Source organism: Bufo gargarizans, chromosome 5, assembly GCF_014858855.1.
Source record: "Bufo gargarizans isolate SCDJY-AF-19 chromosome 5, ASM1485885v1, whole genome shotgun sequence".
Lineage (NCBI taxonomy): Eukaryota > Metazoa > Chordata > Amphibia > Anura > Bufonidae > Bufo > Bufo gargarizans.
In genome coordinates, this window is record NC_058084.1 from 481,475,863 (window position 1) to 481,497,665 (window position 21,803).

General features: G+C 47.9%; 1 protein-coding gene across 1 annotated transcript in view; it reads right to left on the reverse strand.

Moving 5' to 3' along the window:
* The window catches only part of LOC122939172 (gastrula zinc finger protein XlCGF26.1-like), a 1,061,774-nt gene that overhangs the window by 401,687 nt on the left and 638,284 nt on the right, over nt 1–21,803 (reverse strand). The gene's annotated exons all lie outside the window — the stretch shown is intronic.

Consider the following 21,803-nt stretch of genomic DNA (forward strand, 5'->3'; position numbering starts at 1 on the left):
GCCCTTGGGAAACCCTGCCAGCGGAGTCTTCAAACAGCATAAGAGACTGCTGCATAACTTGAGGCTGAGACAGTTTCCCTGGTATGCATGGGGGTGATGTGACAGACTGATGGGCTTGGTTTTCAGGCGCCATCTGTGCGCTTTCTGCAGAAGACTGGGTGGGAGATAATGTGAACGTGCTGGATCCACTGTCGGCCACCCAATTGACTAAGGCCTGTACCTGCTCAGGCCTTACCATCCTTAGAACGGCATTGGGCCCCACCATATATCGCTGTAAATTCTGGCGGCTACTGGGACCTGAGGTAGTTGGTACACTAGGACGTGTGGATGTGGCAGAACGGCCACGTCCTCTCCCAGCACCAGAGGGTCCACTAACACCACCACGACCATGTCCACGTCCGCGTCCCTTACTAGATGTTTTCCTCATTGTTATCGTTCACCACAATAAGAAAAATATTATTTGGCCCAATGTATTGAATTCAAATTCAGGCCTTTTTTTACAGACACCTAACACTATCTGGCATCTATTTAGGTACAGTATTACACTAATACAGGCACAGCAGTAACCACCGATTTAGCTGGATATAAATTTGAGGCCTAGTATTTAGGCGCTGGGTGACAGGTATAGGTTTACTTACAAATAGTGATTTAGAAGCAGCACTGTGCGGTCTCTTGATGGTGCATGTGTTCAATGCAACAGCCTCACCATAGGCCCTTGATCCATCAGGCCATGTAGTATGCATAGAAAAGAAGAAATGGCTCCGGCAGCATTCCGCAACATCCAATATTCTTTTATTGTAACCTCAAGACACAATACAGCTACGTTTCGACTGCCAAGCAGTCTTTGTCAAGCCTAATGACACCAAAAAACCTTAGGTATATATATACCCCCCACATAAAATGCACGCCCCTTAACATCATCAATGTAAAATACATAATGGGATGCACATGTCCACAAACTAGATTGCACCTGGTTGTAAATCCGCCGCGGTCATGTTGTTGAAGTTGGCGTTCTCCAGTGTGTAATGCGCAGCTGCGTCTCCATACATTTGCGTCACCGGATGTGTCACCGGATGTGTCACTCGTCTCCATGGTACCCGGCGGCGCCCGTACCTTCAACCAATCAGTGGTCACGAATGGCCACTGACGTCGTTAGCGATGCGACCTCATTACCGACGTCATCAGAATGCGCACGTCTGTGCGTCACCAACTGGAATCACGTGAGTGCCCGCATCCAAAGTCAGTACAGCGCAAGCGCCGGTGACATGGTAACGATGACGCATCCATCATGGTAACTTCATATACACATAGGTGAGCAAAACTCAATCCCTATATAGCAAACATATAGCAGATGTATATACAATACTTCCGATCAGTGATCCTATGGGATCTACATCCCCACCACATCAGTATTTTCTGCAGAAACATCGCAGATCATCGCATATAGCAGTACTTATAGTAATGGTGGAGGAGATGTATGTCCCACAGCATCTGGTGTACATCAATCGTCTGCATCAAAGGTGTATCTAGCATGAAACATATACAAACCATATTAATACCTTGATAGACATGTTCTACAATATATAATTGTCATATCAACAGGGGATAAATCTCACAGAGATGTGCTAAATATATGTTAAAAACATGATGTCTCTGTACCAAGAGGGCACATCAACCACCCATATTAGTCGATGGATGCAACATTAAATTCAATATTAAGGCCAAACGGTTGTAGGGACCTGAGGGTATGGATCCATTTAAGCTCCTTTTTCCTCAGGATTCCCTTTCTGTCTCCCCCACGCCTTAAATATCCTACGCTATCAATGGCCCGAAATCTCAATTGATTAATAGAGTGTTTAAATTCAATAAAATGTTTTGCAACCGGTTTGTCGAGTGCACCTGTTCTTATTGTACTTTTACATTTGTGGTCGTGGCAACCAGGGGAGCGTCCCTGCCCTACCTAACTACCCTGTCCCTCAGCGGTTAGAGTTGTGCCGCAACCGCGCCGTAGTGGGGACGCCTGAAAGAGGGCAAAAGACACACTGGTTAGCAGGAATAATTTATTACAACATAACTCACAAAACCAAACTTTGAAAAGCCATAGACATCTCAGTTTTGGGATGAGGTACATATCGGCTAAAACACGCGGAGCGCCAACGCCCTAACTTCTGGATAACATGCGCTGGCACCTGATTCTTAGAGGCCGCGGACGCGGCACCTATACGAAATGAGTGTCCTGAGATTGCGGCTGGATCACCGCCCAGACTGGCCACTAAGGAGCGTACATGGGACACGAACTGACGAGTGGTGAGTGGCATCACTCCGAATGGCAGTAAAGGACTATCCGGCCCGTGCCCAGATAACGCTGACTGCAACTGACGGAGGACTGCAACGGGGCACCACTGATGAGCCGTGGGGAAAAAAGACACCGGAACTGGGGGACCTGTCTGCTAGGTTTTGGACGTCCTGAGTAGTAGCACGTAACCCTCGGTGCACTGAACCAACTGGCTGACCGTGAGAAACCTGTCACTACCAGGAGAACAAGTGAACTCCCCCGGTCTTAAGAAATCATAGAAGGCTAAATAAATAGCGGACTTAAGCACCAGGCTAGGCAAGGCCCCGAAAGGGCTCCTATCCAGGACGTCGGACAAGTTGCGGAAAAGGAGCCCGGTGACAGCTTGTCTGCGCACATGGCCTCCAGATCCACATCTGCCCAGACCCCTCAATGCAGCTTTGACGGCATGTATGGAAAAAACCGATGCCCGTTCGGGATGACTGACCGAAAGGAAATGCTGCACCCCCGACAAGTATGTCTTCACTGTGGTATGGGATAGCCTAAGCTCTGCGTGGCAGTAGCCAATGAAAGTAAGGATATACTCCACGAAACTGGACTCCCCCTGAGGACACTCCTGCTGAAACCTACAAAACACCCTCCACCCGGTGTTATACGCCCTGGTCGTGTTTTGTGACAGGGACTTGGCTATTAAGGCGTGGGCCGTCTCTAGGTGTCTGGTCACATTAGTACTAATGACTCGTGGGGAGGGACGGTAGCACCCACGACATCTGCCTCTGGCATGACCTGAAAGAAAAGGGAGAAATTAGCCCTAGATAAGGCGTCAGCAGCCACGTTTTGTGAGCCTGGTACATGCGTGCTACAGACACGGAAATGATAATGAAGGGAGAGTTGAACTAAACGTCTCAAGAGACACATGACATGCAAGGATTTAGACAACCCACTATTCAAAATGTCAGCCACCGCAGCGTTATCAGTAACAAACAAGACAGAGCGATTGACCCAGTCACTGCCCCACACATGGGCGGCTACCACGATGGGGTACAGTTTGAACAGCGCTGAGGTATGTAGGAAACCTGGAATCTGTCTGACCTCAGCCGGCCATTCGTCTGCGACCCAGTGGGTGCCAAAAATAGCGGAAAACCCTGAACTAGCAGCCGCATCAGAAAACACTACCGGGGATTGGCTGGTCAACTCAGGGATAAACAAAGACACCCCATTCCATTGGCAAAGAAAGTGGTCCCACATGTGAAGGTCTGCCAAGGCCTGACTGTCCAGACGCACTGGGCTGTCCTGTTCCGGGGCCGTGGCGAGAAGCACCAGCAACCGGGAGATGAAAGACCTGCCCTGCGGGATAATGCGCATGGCGAAATTCAACATGCCCAGTAGCGACTGTAAGTCCGCCTTGGTGACCACCGTTGTGACTGAAAACCTGTGGATGACTTCCCTAATCCTAGCCAACTTGTCTGACGGCAACCTGGCTAACATGCCCTGCGAGTCAAGCTCAATGCCCAGGAAGGTGATGACTGTGGACGGGCCTTCGACTTTCTTGGGGGAGACTGGTACACCTAGCTGAGAGAAACACCTCAGTAACTTCCCCAAGCCTAGGGGAGCTGCCCCTGGCCTCTCAATCAGCAGGAAGTCATCAAGATAATGGATGACAAACTCGCAGCAGACTTTTTGTTCTAAGATCCAATGAAGGGCCTGAGCCAGCTGAACAAAGAGCCAGGGGCTGCTCTTAGAACCGAAGGTGAGCTTGGTGGAGAAATAATATTGGTCTTTCCACTTAATGCCGTGCCACTGCCAGAGCGCTGGCATAATGGGGAGTAACTTAAAGGCGTCCGAAATATCAGCCTTGGACAACATCGCTCCGGGCCCTAACTGTAAAATAATGGCGATGGCCTGATCGATGGAAGAATACCTCATGCCCATGTAGTGTCCCACCAGGTAAAGGTGGGCACTGCACAGGTTAATGTGTTGCATTGCATTAAATGTTATGTGCATGTTTTTCCCTGTATTATCTGGGTGTCAGGCCTGTCAGGGTGTAGTTTAGCCTCCCAGACGTTAGAGGGAGCTGGAGAGCCCTAGTTACATATAGGAAGGCCCAGACAGGGAAGTGTTAGTGTATTCCAGGGGAGTCAGCTCGTCCACCTGAAGCTCCTGAAGCTAGGATCAGCTCAGTAGAGACACCCCAGTTGTAGGATCCAACCTCCTGGGAGAAACCAACAGTTACCCACCTGATAAGAGGAGGCGTCCCAGGGTAAGTGAAGTGACCCTGATAGGCAGAAGATCTTAGGAATCATAGCAAGCAGTATAATACCTGAGGAAGGAGGTAACCAAGGATATAAGCCACCCTTGGGAGTTATCAAGCCAGAGTGGGAGTTCTATAAAGGACAGTGTACAGTGATTCTAGGAAAAGTACAACCTGCTGCTGAGTGCTTGTGGAATTTACCCTCAGTGTAACTTGCATGACTATTGCCTGCCGTATTTGTGAATAAGCCCCTTTTGTGGAACTGTGATACAGAGACTGTGCTACACCTGCTGTACAAAGTTGGATTGTCCAGTAAAGTTTACGTTTGGTTCACTATATACTTGTGTACCTTCATCATTCCAACCACCAACCGGCGTGCCACCGTCCAAAGGCACTGGCGTCACGAATACCACAGGGACCTTGCCCCAGGCACACAAAATACCTGTAACATCCAGGGCACCTCAACTACCATCAGGCCTGGTCCCTATCTACAGAGCGTGCCCCAGAGGAACCGTGTCTACCTCTCCTTCACTGCCATGCGCCTGCCCAGGGTTCTTCAAATATAGTGAGTACCCTCGATTGCCCATAACTGTGACCTCACTTCGTCATCCCCTGCAGGTCTGGCGTGTTGCACCCACTTCCTCAGAAGGGATAAGGGAATTAAGACTAGGGACATGGGAACCATGTGGGGCTGACAGGTCAATGATGAGCCTCTCCTTACTGAATTTGCCCGTGACTACCCCCACAGGACTGACTCTCCATCGCTGAAAGGGTGGCACCTTGAAAGGACCAATCAAGAAACCCTTACCCAGCTCGAACTCGATTAGTTTGTCAACAGACTCGGGGTTCCTGTCGGCAGACTGGAGATTCCTGCACTCATACGTGTATTCGGGTGTCGTGATCAACCCCGTATGAAAGCCCTTGCAGAATCCAGCAACTAGAAACTGCACGAACCCTGGATTATGGTGTCCCTGCAAAAGCTCTAGTAAACAATCGGTAATGACCACACTCATGTAGGCTTTAACTGATTTTAATGAGCATGCGGCTCTGGGGTGGGCCCTAAAGCAATTGGTACAGATATGTAGAAGACGGCATTGACCAAAATTACAAGACCCGAAATTAAAATTATTACAAATCTGTGACCTACCCAACTGCACGATGGGCCGGCCTAACTTGTCGACTGAGCTGGGAGGTCTGAACACATCGAGAGGCCCAGCCGACGAGCCGGAAGGGAAAGACTGAGCACTGCTGGCTGATTTGTGGCACCACTCGGTAGAGTGGAAGATGGACTGACAGGCCGAACAGGAGGGAGCTTTAAGACCTGCGAAATGCCGGCAAAATAATTCAGTATCCAAGTTGGACCAATCTGTAACATAACCAAACTGAGTAAAAGCCGCTGCTGCCTTGGCCGAAAAAGAACAATGGTAGTCATAAAACGAAACCCCTCCATACTTATGACCCAACTCCGTTACACGAAAAAGGTACAGATCAAGCTCCTCCCTCCTATCCGGCCTAGCCGAACATATCACATCTCTGAAAAGGCTAAAAGCCATGACAAATTCGGGAATGGTTAACTTGCGGTTAAGCCTGTGGTCGCGGCCTCTCAGTACCACCGAGACTTCCCCGCAAGCTATAACCTTATTATCGGATAGATCCCTGGAAGCTATCAGTAAAGATGCAAGGTTAACATCCCTACCCTCTAGGATGTCTTTCCTGACGTTGGTTGGGACAAAATGAGAGGGCGCCACATTGGGAACAGCCAGGGCAGTACGGGTTTCCCCTAGAGCAGAGGTAGTGGCTACCGGAACGTCAGGGGGGGGAGCAGGAACGACCGAGTCACGAGACTCAACTGACTCCAACCTCGCTTGTATGGAATTTACAGCTGCCGTTAGGCCGTTCAGCATGACATGTAGCTGCGCGAGCGATGTTTGCACCGTAGACATGGGGAGTACATCTTGACTGGAGGCCACAGAGTCTTTCCATAACCGATATAATTCCGCCTTCCTGGCGGCAGCCGGGAAGGGGATACCCTTCTTTGTCAGTTCCGACATGAGCCTAGGGATAGTCCAAGCTCGTAGAGACGGTAAACTGCCCCCTTCAGATACTCCTGCCACATTCTCATCCACGGACGCCTCGACAATGTCCGACGCGTGCGACATCACAGCTGTGGAAACAGTAACGTAAATGACCAGCTACACTGGACGACCGCCAGCACCAGTGACCAGCCCAGCCGTGTATAGAAAGGTAACCCGCCCCCGTGAAGCTTCGCACATTGACACCAGAAGGATCGTGAGGAAGTGGACCGTAACCGACACCCGTAAGTACCATGCAGAGAGAACATGATATACTTACCAGCTTGGAAAACTACAGAAAGACCACCGCGGGGAGTTAGTAAACAATGAAACCTGAACGTGAGACAGAGCATGAGACACGACCCCGCCAGTACGGCCTCTTCACCCCCTACCCCCGCCTGTACCCCTACTACCTTACCGACAGGCCACAACCTCAGGACGTAAGTAAGACCGACTATGACCTAGAAGCAAAACAATAAGCATCAACTCTGGATGTGCACGCGTAGCAAACAACCAAACGAAAAGTAAGACATGAAGACGTGGTAGTGAACCTAGAGAGCAGCCGGTAGGGGGAGGCCAGCCGACGGCTAGCACCCGTTCCCCCTGTCCGACCTTAGTGTAATCACGGATCCCTGCCTATCTAAGCGGCACGGTGGCCCGTGCCAGACTTTAAAGCGGGTGAGGGGCGGGACCACCGCGCCACCCACGCCCCCCAGCGATGGCCACGTGGGGAGCGCGGGACTCCCAGGCATCGAGGGATGGCGCGGGGGAATTCTCACTGCTCGATGGCCTCCGCCCCACACGGACGCCATTCGTGAGCCACGTGGGGAGCACGCGCGACTCCCTGATAGAGCGCTCGGTGCGGGGGGGCCCTTCGATCTCCACGGGCCGACCCACCTGCCGGCCGGGCGCTTCTATCACGTGGGGAGCAGCGCTGCTCCCTGGCATGGACCGGTAAGGGGGGAAGCCCAGCTAACGTAGGCCCCGCCCCCACCAGTCAGTGAAATGTTGCCACGTGGGGGGCCGCACCGTTCCCTGGCAGAGCGCCCAGTGCGGGGGAGTCCCCCATAGCCTGAGGGACTGACCCTCCGCCGGCTGAGCACCCTACCACGTGGGGACACGGAGCAACCCCCTGACATAGAGCCGGGCAGGGGGCGGCTCTAAATATCAAAGCCCCGCCCCCCGCCGAGAAATAAGCGTGCCACGAGGGGGGCAGCACTGCACCCAGGCAGAGCGCCCAGAGCGGGGGACCCCCATAGCCTAAGGGGCTGACCCTCCGCCGGCTGGGCGCTCCACCACGTGGGGACCCAGCGCAACCCCCTGACACAAGCCGGGCGGGGGGAGGCCCGAAACATCCTGACTCCGCCCCCCGCCGGACAAACGAGCGTGCCACGTGGGAGGCCGCCCTGCTCCCAAGCAGAACGCACAGTGCGGGGGAGCCCCCCTTCGCCTAAGGGGCTGGCCCGCCGCCGGCTGCGCGCTCCGCTGCGAGGGGAGTCAGCGCGGCCTCCTGACACATTGCCGGAGCGGAGAGCTCCCCGGCGTGCACCGCCCCCAGCTGCCAACGGTCTCACCGGCACCACGAGGGGGGGAGGAGAAGAGCTCCCCTCCGGTCATGCACTGTCCGGAGCACGGGGTCCCCACTCACCAAGGGGCCGACCGTGCTGACCGGACCCGAGTGTTCCTTACCGTCGCCTGCAGGATCGATGCCAGGTACGTGCTCAACCAGAACGCTGAACGACGTACAAGGTGGGAGGGGCGCAAGCCATTGAAGTAGGTAGGCCAGCCCCTCCCACAAATCCAGGCCAATGAATCGGCCTTTCACTTGTTGATTCTTTCCCTCAGTTCCATCGTGGTCTCCCCCACGTATATCAAACTACATGGGCACTGTATCATGTATACCACATCAGTGGATCTACACGTATAGTGTCCTTTGATTTTGAACCGTTTACCGCTGTATGGATGTGTAAAACCGTCACCTTTCATGATGCAACCGCAGTTGCAGCATGAAAGGCAAGGGAAATTACCACTCCTTAGCGGTGCCAACCTTTTCTGTCTCTCCATGTCCTTACCCCCTATGTCAGCCTTTACTATTCTGTCACGCAGATTGGGGCACCGTTTGTATGCCATCATTGGGGGAACAGTAAATTCAGTAACTGTAGGCAATTCTTTCTGTAAGATCTGCCATTCCTGCCTGAGGATAGTGGCAATATTGCCACTGTCACTCCCAAAGACGGAGACAAACGGAATCCGAGGGGTATTCTGCTTCTGTATTTTTCTTGTAAAGGTGGAGCTACGTTCAGTGGATACAATCTTTTGTTTGGTACGGTTAATCAATTTTTTAGGGTACCCTCTCTTGAAAAATGTATTACACATTTCGTCAACCCTGTGTCCAAAAAGGGTGTCATCGGATACAATGCGCCGTACCCTAAGTAATTGACTCCATGGTAGGGAGTTTACCATATTCTGGGGATGGCTGTTGTATCCCTGTATACATCTATCGATCACTCATATGGTCTTAATGTCGTCGATGTGGCCCTGGCCAGCACGGACCTCTCTCTTGGGGCACGCCGGCTGATCCTCGCCCTCTTGGAGGTGGTCCTGAGGAGGAATTATTTCCTCTTCGGGGACGCCTTCTACCAGCAAAAGCGTGGTGTGGCGATGGGGTCCAATGTGGCCCCCACCTACGCAAACATCTTTATGGCGGAGGTCGAGGATCGGCTGGTATATCGCTCCCAATTTTATGAGAGAGTTCTGTGCTGGTGGCGCTACATCGACGACATTTTCCTGGTCTGGACGGGTACTGCATCGGATTTAAATGAGTTTCACGCGCACCTGAATTCTGGGGTCCGGGACCTGCAGTTCACTGTGACACAATCTGTCCGTGAGCTGCATTTCCTTGACGTCCGAATTCAGGTGCGGGATGGAGAGATCCTTACTGATCTTTTCCAAAAACCTACAGATAGGAATACCTTGTTGATGTATGACAGCAGCCATCCCCAGAATATGGTAAACTCCCTACCATGGAGTCAATTACTTAGGGTACGGCGCATTGTATCCGATGACACCCTTTTTGGACACAGGGTTGACGAAATGTGTAATACATTTTTCAAGAGAGGGTACCCTAAAAAATTGATTAACCGTACCAAACAAAAGATTGTATCCACTGAACGTAGCTCCACCTTTACAAGAAAAATACAGAAGCAGAATACCCCTCGGATTCCGTTTGTCTCCGTCTTTGGGAGTGACAGTGGCAATATTGCCACTATCCTCAGGCAGGAATGGCAGATCCTACAGAAAGGATTGCCTACAGTTACTGAATTTACTGTTCCCCCAATGATGGCATACAAACGGTGCCCCAATCTGCGTGACAGAATAGTAAAGGCTGACATAGGGGGGAAGGACATGGAGAGACAGAAAAGGTTGGCACCGCTAAGGAGTGGTAATTTCCCTTGCCTTTCATGCTGCAACTGCGGTTGCATCATGAAAGGTGACGGTTTTACACATCCATACAGCGGTAAACGGTTCAAAATCAAAGGACACTATACGTGTAGATCCACTGATGTGGTATACATGATACAGTGCCCATGTAGTTTGATATACGAGGGGGAGACCACGATGGAACTGAGGGAAAGAATCAACAAACATAAAAGTACAATAAGAACAGGTGCACTCGACAAACCGGTTGCAAAACATTTTATTGAATTTAAACACTCTATTAATCAATTGAGATTTCGGGCCATTGATAGCGTAGGATATTTAAGGCGTGGGGGAGACAGAAAGGGAATCCTGAGGAAAAAGGAGCTTAAATGGATCCATACCCTCAGGTCCCTACAACCGTTTGGCCTTAATATTGAATTTAATGTTGCATCCATCGACTAATATGGGTGGTTGATGTGCCCTCTTGGTATAGGGACATCATGTTTTTAACATATATTTAGCACATCTCTGTGAGATTTATCCCCTGTTGATATGACAATTATATATTGTAGAACATGTCTATCAAGGTATTAATATGGTTTGTATATGTTTCATGCTAGATACACCTTTGATGCAGACGATTGATGTACACCAGATGCTGTGGGACATACATCTCCTCCACCATTACTATAAGTACTGCTATATGCGATGATCTGCGATGTTTCTGCAGAAAATACTGATGTGGTGGGGATGTAGATCCCATAGGATCACTGATCGGAAGTATTGTATATACATCTGCTATATGTTTGCTATATAGGGATTGAGTTTTGCTCACCTATGTGTATATGAAGTTACCATGATGGATGCGTCATCGTTACCATGTCACCGGCGCTTGCGCTGTACTGACTTTGGATGCGGGCACTCACGTGATTCCAGTTGGTGACGCACAGACGTGCGCATTCTGATGACGTCGGTAATGAGGTCGCATCGCTAACGACGTCAGCGGCCATTCGTGACCACTGATTGGTTGAAGGTACGGGCGCCGCCGGGTACCATGGAGACGAGTGACACATCCGGTGACGCAAATGTATGGAGACGCAGCTGCGCATTACACACTGGAGAACGCCAACTTCAACAACATGACCGCGGCGGATTTACAACCAGGTGCAATCTAGTTTGTGGACATGTGCATCCCATTATGTATTTTACATTGATGATGTTAAGGGGCGTGCATTTTATGTGGGGGGTATATATATACCTAAGGTTTTTTGGTGTCATTAGGCTTGACAAAGACTGCTTGGCAGTCGAAACGTTGCTGTATTGTGTCTTGAGGTTACAATAAAAGAATATTGGATGTTGCGGAATGCTGCCGGAGCCATTTCTTCTTTTCTAGGTATAGGTTTACTGACAGAATTAGACTGGGATATGGCCAAAAAATAACCACACTATTGATGGTTAAATGCACTTGGTGTGACAGCTTGACCAACCACACTATTGAGGGTTAAATGCATTTGGTGACAGGCGCAGCTTGCCCCTGATGTAGTATATGGCCAAAAAATAACCACACTATTGCTGGTTAAATGCACTTGGTGTGACAGCTTGACCCGGATGTAGGATTTAGCCAAAAAACAACCACACCATTGAGGGTTAAATGCACTTGGTGGCAGCTTGTGCTGGTGCACCACAAGACACAAAATGGCCACCGATCACCCTAGAAAAAAGTGACTGAAAAACGCTCTGGGCAGCCTAAAAACAGTGAGCAGTTGAATAGCAGAAGTTCAATGACCCACAGCTGCAGATCGATCTCTGAATGAAGTCTTTTGGAGGAGTTAATCTGCCTAATCTCGCCCTACTGTCGCAGCCGCAACCTCTCCCTATGCTGATCAGAGCAGAGTGACGGGCGGCGCTATGTGACTCCAGCTTAAATAGAGGCTGGGTCACATGGTGCTCTGGCCAATCACAGCCATGCCAATAGTAGGCATGGCTGTGACAGCCTCTTGGGGCAAGTAGTATGACGCTTGTTGATTGCCTGCTTTGCAGCCTTTCAAAAAGCGCCAAGAAAGCGACGAACACTGAACCCGAACCCAGACTTTTACGAAAATGTCCGGGTTCGGGTCCGTGTCACGGACACCCCAAAATTCGGTACGAACCTGAACTATCTGAACACTGCATTGCAATTTATCCAATTTTGATATAACGTCATTTCGTGACACACATCTCAGGACATGTTGAGATAAGTGATCAGTTAAGTGTGGACACATCTACGGGACTACGGTTCGCTCAGCAACGTCTTATATTCATGAAGTAATTGCAAAATCATTTACATAAGCAATGAACAGCTCTACCTCTATTGAATCACCTTTGGGTCAATCCACACCCCCAGATTTATTTTGGTCTGCAGAGGACTCAATCTCGCATATGGTGGGAGGTTTAAATCAAGGCAAAGCTAGCCAAAAAAAGACATTTAATTACCAGTCCTTCTGTAACCAAACACCAAAAAATGGTGTCACAATCAGAGGATCAGGTTTTTTTGGGAGCTTTATCAAAAAGCACTAGTCAAGAGTGCTCTAAGTTACCTCAGAAACCCGCGGCCCCTGAGGAAGTATACCAAAAGCGGGTGATTAAGGCCTCTTCTAACAGAAAGCCAAACTCCTTCCCTATATTACCAAGTCAATCCTCCTCTATTGAGGCTGATATTTCAGATCCTGAGGACAAATCCAAATATGAGGATATATCTGAAGAAGGAGATGATACACTCACATAAAGAATTATTAGGAGCACCATACTAATACGGTGTTGGACCCCCTTTTGCCTTCAGAACTGCCTTAATTCTACGTGGCATTGATTCTTCAAGGTGCTGATAGCATTCTTTAGAAATGTTGGCCCATATTGATAGGATAGCATCTTGCAGTTGATGGAGATTTGAGGGATGCACATCCAGGGCACGAAGCTCCCGTTCCACCACATCCCAAAGATGCTCTATTGGGTTGAGATCTGGTAACTGTGGGGGCCATTTTAGTACAGTGAACTCATTGTCATGTTCAAGAAACCAATTTGAAATGATTTGAGCTTTGTGACATGGTGCATTATCCTGCTGGAAGTAGCCATCAGAGGATGGGTACATGGTGGTCATGAAGGGATGGACATGGTCAGAAACAATGCTCAGGTAGCCCGTGGCATTTAAACGGTGGCCAATTGGCACTAAGGGGCCTAAAGTGTGCCCAGAAAGCATCCCCACACCATTACACCACCACCACCAGCCTGTACAGTGGTAACAAGGCATGATGGATACATGTTCTCATTCTGTTTACGCCAAATTCGGACTCTACCATTTGAATGTCTCAACAGAAATCGATACTCATCAGACCAGGCAACATTTTTCCAGTCTTCAACAGTCCAATTTTGGTGAGCTCGTGCAAATCGTAGCCTCTTTTTCCTATTTGTAGTGGAGATGAGTGGTACCCGGTGGGGTCTTCTGCTGTTGTAGCCCATCCGCCTCTAGGTTGTGCATGTTGTGGCTTCACAAATGCTTTGCTGCATACCTCGGTTGTAACGAGTGGTTATTTCAGTCAACGTTGCTCTTCTATCAGCTTGAATCAGTCGGCCCATTCTCCTCTGACCTCTAGCATCAACAAGGCATTTTCGCCCACAGGACTGCCGCATACTGGATGTTTTTCCCTTTTCACACCATTCTTTGTAAACCCTAGAAATAGTTGTGCGTGAAAATCCCAGTAACTGAGCAGATTGTGAAATACTCAGACCGGCCTGTCTGGCACTAACAACCATGCCACGCTCAAAATTGCTTAAATCACCTTTCTTTCCCATTCTGACATTCAGTCTGGAGTTCAGGAGATTGTCTTGATCAGGACCACAACCCTAAATGCATTGAAGCCACTGCCATGTGATTGGTTGACTAGATAATCGCATTAATGAGAATAGAACAGGTGTTCCTAATAATTCTTTAGGTGAGTGTATGTTATGTGATAAACCCTCTGAAACAAATTATTCTGGATAGCGCGGGTAACCCATACTTTGATCCGTGTCAGATCAAACATCCGCGATCAGGGGAGTGGATTCCTCATCCTCAAGTTTCTAAATTTGTTAGCCTATGGGTGAAAAAAACCCTAGACAAAAATGCGAGCAGTAAATTAAAATCTGAGTGCCCCAGGCCTACCCTTCCCTATAAATTAGCCACTACTCCAGATTTGGACCAAACGTTGGTCAAATATCTGGCTAAGTCGAGTAAGAATCCAAAAAAGGGCATGGACCGTTCATTCAGATCGGCCCAAGACAAATTCCTAGACCTACTAGGACCCTTAACCAAAATTCTGGACCTAACGGAGGAGGCAACCATGTCTGGAGATCCCATAGACTTGCCTACTCTCAGAGGATGGCCACAACGAACCCTATGTTTATTTGGCAATGCAAATGCCTCCTTATGTATGGAACGAAAAAGGTCTATTTTAATGAAATTGGATCCACAACTCGTTCACTTGGCATCTTCCGATTCTACCCCATCAGCTGATAATTACCTTTTTGGGGAATCCTATATCAAAGAAATCAATCAATTTGTAGGCTTTTCTCATCCCTGGACAAAGCCCAGTCTTCTCTGAAAAGAGTTTTTCAGGGACGTGTTTTTGGAACGGCTGGGAAATGAAGAGGCCGGTTTCCCAGCCGACAATATTATCAAGAGAGACAATCATACAGAGGCCTTGCCCCACCCAGATCAGACATTTTTTCACTGCCACAAGCCTCATATCAAGCATCCGCCTTTATTATCAGAGGATGCCCATGGAGGGCTAGAGGTCATAATGGTTTTTCACACTCAAGACCCTTTACAGGTAAAATTTATTCTACCGTATTTTTCTCACATTCTCCTAGGAGGAAGGATAACACATTTTTTCTACATCTGGTTTATGATAACCTCAGATGCGTGGATCCTAAACACAGTTCAAGGTTGTCAAATAGAATTTATATGTCCACCTGTTCAAATACAGAAACCTCATCCGTTAGTTTTTATTAATTCAGACTGCAACCTCATTCATCTAGAAATCAAGGAACTATGTTCCAAAGGCGCAATTGTTCAAGTCCCTATCAATGCACCAGGTTTCCTGAGTTACCTATTCTTAGTAAAAAAGAAAGATGGAGGTCACAGACCCGTCATAAGTTTGAAAACCCTCAGCAATTTTGTACTATATCATTTCAAAATGGAGGGCATACATCTCTTGAGAGATCTATTGTTACAGAACGATTGGTTGGTCAAGATAGACCTCAAGCAAGCCTACTTCACGGTGCCTATGCACCCTATATCTCAACCATACCTCCAATTTTTATGGGAAGGTCAAAAATGGCAAATCTTCAGCCCTCTTGGTGCTTCACAAAATTACTGAAACCAATAATAGCTATTCTGAGGGCTCGAGGAGTTTGCCTTATAATTTACCTGGACGATATCCTCATCATGGCTGATTCGTTAGATCTCATTCAACTTCACACTCATTGGACCCTAACATTACTCTCCAATCTCGGATTTTTAAACAACTCTGAGAAGTCAATTCTCACCCCTTCAAAGGAAGTAGAACTTTTAGGCTTCCTAGTCAACACTCAATCAGCCATATTGAGTCTTCCTACAAGGAAACTGAAAATTATTCGGAGGGAAATTTGCTCCGTTTTGAACAAACAATTAGTATCCCTACGAGCCATCGCTCGTATTGTGGGATTACTTTCTGCTTCCATTCAAGAAATATTTCCCACACCTCTTTATTACAGGGCACTTCAATACCTCAAAGCCCAACACTTGAGAGATGGCTTGGGTTACTCGGATGACATATCCCTTACCTTGGACACCAAAGAAGAACTTCTATGGTGGCTTCATCATATTCAATAATGGAATGGCAAAACTATTTTCAGTTCCGTTCCAGATCTGATCATAGAATCGGATGCCATTCGTCTCGGTTGTGGTGCTCGGTGCAGTCCTCTTTCCACAGGGGGAAAATGGTCAGAAGAAGAAACGCTTCTTTATATCAATTGCTTGGAACTTTTGGCGGGTTCATTTGCCCTCAATTGTTTTGCCAAAGACAAGTCTCATTGCTGTATTCTACTGCGGATGGACAACATCCCAGCAGTACAATATGTCAATCAACTAGGAGGTACTAAATCAAAAATGTTAGCCAATATCGCAAAAGATTTCTGGCATTTTTGCCCAAATCAAGATATCATATTGAAGGCAGAATATATCCCAGGATTGTCCAATTCTATAGCGGATTGGAATTATCGTTTCCTAATCGACAACAGCGATTGAAAATTAGATCCTCTGGTTTTTAATCAGATTGACTCTCTTGGGCCCTCTCCATCTAGACGTATTCACATCCTGTCTGAACTGTCAACTTCCTTGGTTCTTCAGTTGGCATCACGATCCAGAATTTCTGGGCACGGATGCATTACTTCAAATTTGGCCAATGAAAACCCTTTATGCATTTCCACCGTTTGCCTTAATTCCAAGAATTCTTCTCTTGACCAGATCACAGAAATCGAGAACGGACCTGATAACCCCACTCTGGCTGACTCAATCTTGGTTCCCTCAAATTCTAGGGATGTCCATAGATTTTCCACGCATCCTTCCAACTCATCATTCGATTCTAGTGGATCCATCAGGGAATCATCATCCCCTTGTCTTATCAGGCCTACTGTTTTTAGTAGCTTGGTTCATCTCAGGTCAACAGAACCTGATAGTGAACTTTGACAATCAGCTCGAGATATCCTCTCGGACACATGGGCTCCAGGTACAAGATTAGCTTACGGATCAGCCTGGAAAATTTGGTCTGATTGGTGCATACAACGGGATTTGGATCCAATACATGCATCTATTACCCAAGTCATTAATTTCCTCTTGGATTCCTTTGACGCAGGTAAGGCTTATCGTACCATTAATGTGTATCGTTCATCTTCTTACCATGCACCGATTCATGCTTTAACATTAGGGAAACATCCCTTAGTTTGTAAACTTATGAAAGGTATTAAATATAGGAGACCCCCTTTACCTAAATATCAATCTACTTGGGACGTCACGCCAATTTTAGATTTTATTAACTCATGGGGAAAAACAATGATCTTCTCCCATTAAAATTATTATCCCACAAGCTTACAATGCTTTTGTCTCTCATCTGTTTTAAAAGAGTTTCAGATGTTCGAGCTTTAGATATTTCTCAGAGACATTTTTCTCCTCAGGGAGTTACCTTTTCTATAGTTAAATGTACCAAAACCAACCTTCGCACAGTTTTCTACCCAGCTTTTCCTCATCAAGAAAATTTGTGTGTTGTTCATTGTTTAAAATCTTACGAACAAAAAACAGAATCTCTCAGGAGTCGTTCGACTTCTCAATTGCTTATTTCCTTTTGCAGACCTCACTTACCTGTGTCTTCTCCGACCTTAGCTAGATGGATTAGACAAATCATGTCATATCGATACCTCCGTTTTTGGAGCCCACGCCACTAGAAGTGCCATGTCCACTAAAGTTAGGCAGGACAGGAGGTTCCTTGGCAGACATATTGAAAGCTGCTAATTGGTCATCAGAGTCTACTTTCAAAACCTCCTATTTTAGACCCGATCCACATGTTTCTATGTCTTTGTTTTAATTTAATGCCTTTATATGTACATTCATATGTTTTCAATTAATGTATAAGCTTTAAACAAGCATAATGTGAGTCTCCGTCTTGTAATAAAATTGGGGATTTTCCTAACCTTGGTGATGGAAAATATAGATTTTATTAAAGACAGGAGACGAACATTATCCCACCCTCATTACCCAACCCTATCTGTTTATATTTTGTTTTCTCTTACAGTCTAATAAAATCACGAATCTAGTTTTCCGGTTATACCTAATCTTGAAATGAATAATCCATCCTTAAAGTTGATCTCCACTCTCTACTACTCCACCAAAGAAAGAGGAGGTGTTTTACCTGAGGGGTCATTATTGTCCTCATTCACTTGACCTGTACCATTATTGTCCAATTACTGAACTATACATGACTAAAAATATTTTTTTCTTATTAACTGTTGATTAACCCTTTGTTTGCTGCTATCAAATCAGAAAAGAAAGAATAGCATAATGTTCGTCTTCTGTCTTCAATAAAATCTATATTTTCCGTCACCAAGGGTAGGAAAATCCACAATTGCAGAGACCCATTTCTCTGCTTCCTTCTCAGAGGAACGCTTACTCTGTGTAGCCCCCGTCCCGTGGGTGGCTCCTTGTAAGTCACTTTTTCAGGTTCTCACACACCTAATGAAGTACAACAGTGCTGTGGACACACTTCCGAGGCAGAACTACCAGTGGTGCTGTGGACACACTTCCGAGGCAGTACTACCAGTGGTGCTGTGGACACACTTCCGAGGCAGAACTACCAGTGGTGCTGTGGACACACTTCCGAGGCAGAACTACCAGTGGTGCTGTGGACACACTTCCGAGGCAGAACTACCAGTGGTGCTGTGGACACACTTCCGAGGCAGCACTACCAGTGGTGCTGTTTACACACTTCCGAGGCAGAACTACCAGTGGTGCTGTGGACACACTTCCGAGGCAGAACTACCAGTGGTGTTGTGGACACACTTCCGAGGCAGAACTGCCAGTGGTGCTGTGGACACACTTTCGAGGCAGAACTACCAGTGGTGCTGTGGACACACTTCCGAGGCAGAACTACCAGTGGTGCTGTTTACACACTTCCGAGGCAGAACTACCAGTGGTGCTGTGGACACACATCTGAGGCAGAACTACCAGTGGTGCTGTGGGCACCCTTCCGAGGCAGAACTACCAGTGGTGCAGTGGACACACTTCCGAGGCAGAACTACCAGTGGTGCTGTGGACACACTTCCGAGGCAGAACTACCAGTGGTGCTGTGGACACACTTCCGAGGCAGAACTACCAGTGGTGTTGTGGACACACTTCCGAGGCAGAACTGCCAGTGGTGCTGTGGACACACTTTCGAGGCAGAACTACCAGTGGTGCTGTGGACACACTTCCGAGGCAGAACTACCAGTGGTGCTGTTTACACACTTCCGAGGCAGAACTACCAGTGGTGCTGTGGACACACATCTGAGGCAGAACTACCAGTGGTGCTGTGGGCACCCTTCCGAGGCAGAACTACCAGTGGTGCAGTGGACACACTTCCGAGGCAGAACTACCAGTGGTGCTGTGGACACACTTCCGAGGCAGAACTACCAGTGGTGCTGTGGACACACTTCCGAGGCAGAACTACCAGTGGTGCTGTGGACACACTTCCGAGGCAGAACTACCAGTGGTGCTGTGGGCACCCTTCCGAGGCAGAACTACCAGTGGTGCTGTGGGCACCCTTCCGAGGCAGAACTACCAGTGGTGCTGTGGGCACCCTTCCGAGGTAGAACTACTAGTGGTGCTGTGGACACACTTCCGAGGCAGTACTACCAGTGGTGCTGTGGACACACTTCCGAGGCAGTACTACCAGTGGTGCTGTGGACACACTTCCGAGGCAGAACTACCAGTGGTGCTGTGGACACACTTCCGAGGCAGAACTACCAGTGGTGCTGTGGACACACTTCAGAGGCAGCACTACCAGTGGTGCTGTGGACACACTTCCGAGGCAGTACTACCAGTGGTTGGAACACTACAGTATAGTCTTGCCCATACACAGAGTAAATACACGTCCTCTCTGGGGTTACGCGCTGGAAACCCCTTAAACCCCTCTACGTTCTTTCTATGGCACAGGAAGCACACAAACACTGCTATGCAAATTATTATCACTGCAACAAGCCGATTCAAACTGTTATCACAATACCGATGCATGTATACAATACACAGCACAGGAGATAGCAGTAACGCAGTAATTCTTCCTCATACAATATCAGCAGACACTTAGGACATGTGAAATCTCACAACATGACATAACATTGGAACAACCCCTGACCTCAGGCGCCTTTTCAGGTACCAACAAGGAACTGCAGGGCCCCTATCCAATCTTACTGGACAGCTTTATACACTGCCACTTCTTACAGCCTCCTCCAGGATAGGTCCGTCAACCTTTTCTCCACCAGAACCAGAGGTCTCCAGAGACAGGGACCGGACGATCCAGTCAGCGAGCTGCAGACTTTCAGCTTGGCTCAGGGGGAGCAGGGTCAGACCCATCCAAGATTCAGCTTATCTCAGCCACTCACACATTCGTACATTCATACGCCTAGAGACAGTTTGCACATATAGGGGAATTAAGCAAACTTTCACCAAGAACACGGGGCAGGCACCACGTTCACACACCACACTGCAGAACAGCGAGCAGAGCTCAGGAGACAGGCAGTAACACAATGGGCTACTTACCGCGGTCTTCCCAGGTCCTGGTCTCCGTATCGGGGTCTACAGCTAGGAGGGTTGTTGTGGTGCCCGCATTCTCCACCAGAAAATGTTGAGGCAGACGTAGGGTCAGTCACGTGAGGATCAAGCCACATGTTCAAGGTGAATAACGTTGACGTAGGAAAATGACAGAAGTCAGGACACAGGTTAAAATTCTGCCAGGATCCCAAATTGGGAGTGTCCGAGGCCTTTATTTATACCCATTCCAAGGGTGTAACCTCTTACAGTATTGACATAATTAGTTCACAAATATTCCAACAATGACTTCTGATTGGTACAAATAATCTACTAAAGGGTTAATTGCTGAGACTTCTGCTTTTTAGCAAGACATGCACACTGCTGTACACAGTACACAGATTATCTTATCTTAGCTCACACTTACTAACTAATTTAGTTTTAACTTATGTTATCGCCATCTTCATCTTCTGAAATATAAACACAAAAGTTTTTTATGAAATGGAAGTCACAGAAAAGCTGGATACGTCTTTAACACTGCATTTAATCACCGCAGCAGGACAGACTTTCAGCTCCAGCCTCAGCTTTACCTGACTACAATACGTGGACAAGAGGTAATAACCGAGCTCCATGGAAAAAAGCTCCGACCGTTAGGTTACTACTCCTAACATCCAGACACAATAATTAGGGCTTCTCCTTCACATGAGAGAGATGTAACCGCAGCAGCCACACCGAAATACAAGGCGACTGACATAGTCCTGGACCAGCCGCTGACCATCCAAATTTCATAAGTAGTCGAGGAAATGAGAACCAAACACATCTCCGCTGCCAGGTGGACACAGTACGAGGTGGCACTGCCAACGCCGTCAGGAAGAACCATCAGACAAGGTCTGGGTTAGATGACCAGATAATCAGCATTATTGTATTGCATTGCTGGAAATTGAAAAGCAGGAGCTGGAGAAACTCCAATCCCTAACTTAGAATTTTTGGTAGATAAATCCCGGTACCACCATGAAGGAAGTCCATGGACTGGGTAGGCAGTCAGTAACCTACCCTCCTGCTTAGCATAGAAAGCATAGCGAAAGGCATTCACTGCAACATGTACAATGGCTCAAGTTCTGACAGCTAATACATACACACACTGCAGGTAGGTCTTTGGGGTGGCAGAAGACTATGGTCCTATCTGGAAGAGAAGAGACTTTGTGGGATCAGCAGATAAACCCATTAAAACTGTAGAGTCTATTGGGGTAGAGATCATCAGGGTACTGTGATGTTGTGATAGATCACTGTGACCTTTACCCTTTTTCTCCTGATGCATGATGGGAGAGGAGGAGCTGTACCAGGAAGTCAGACAGTGTGTGTGAGGGGAACTGGAAGCAGACACATGAGGCTGAGAAGGGATTACATCTGATAAGGACAGAAGCTGTTGGAATAAGACTCCTC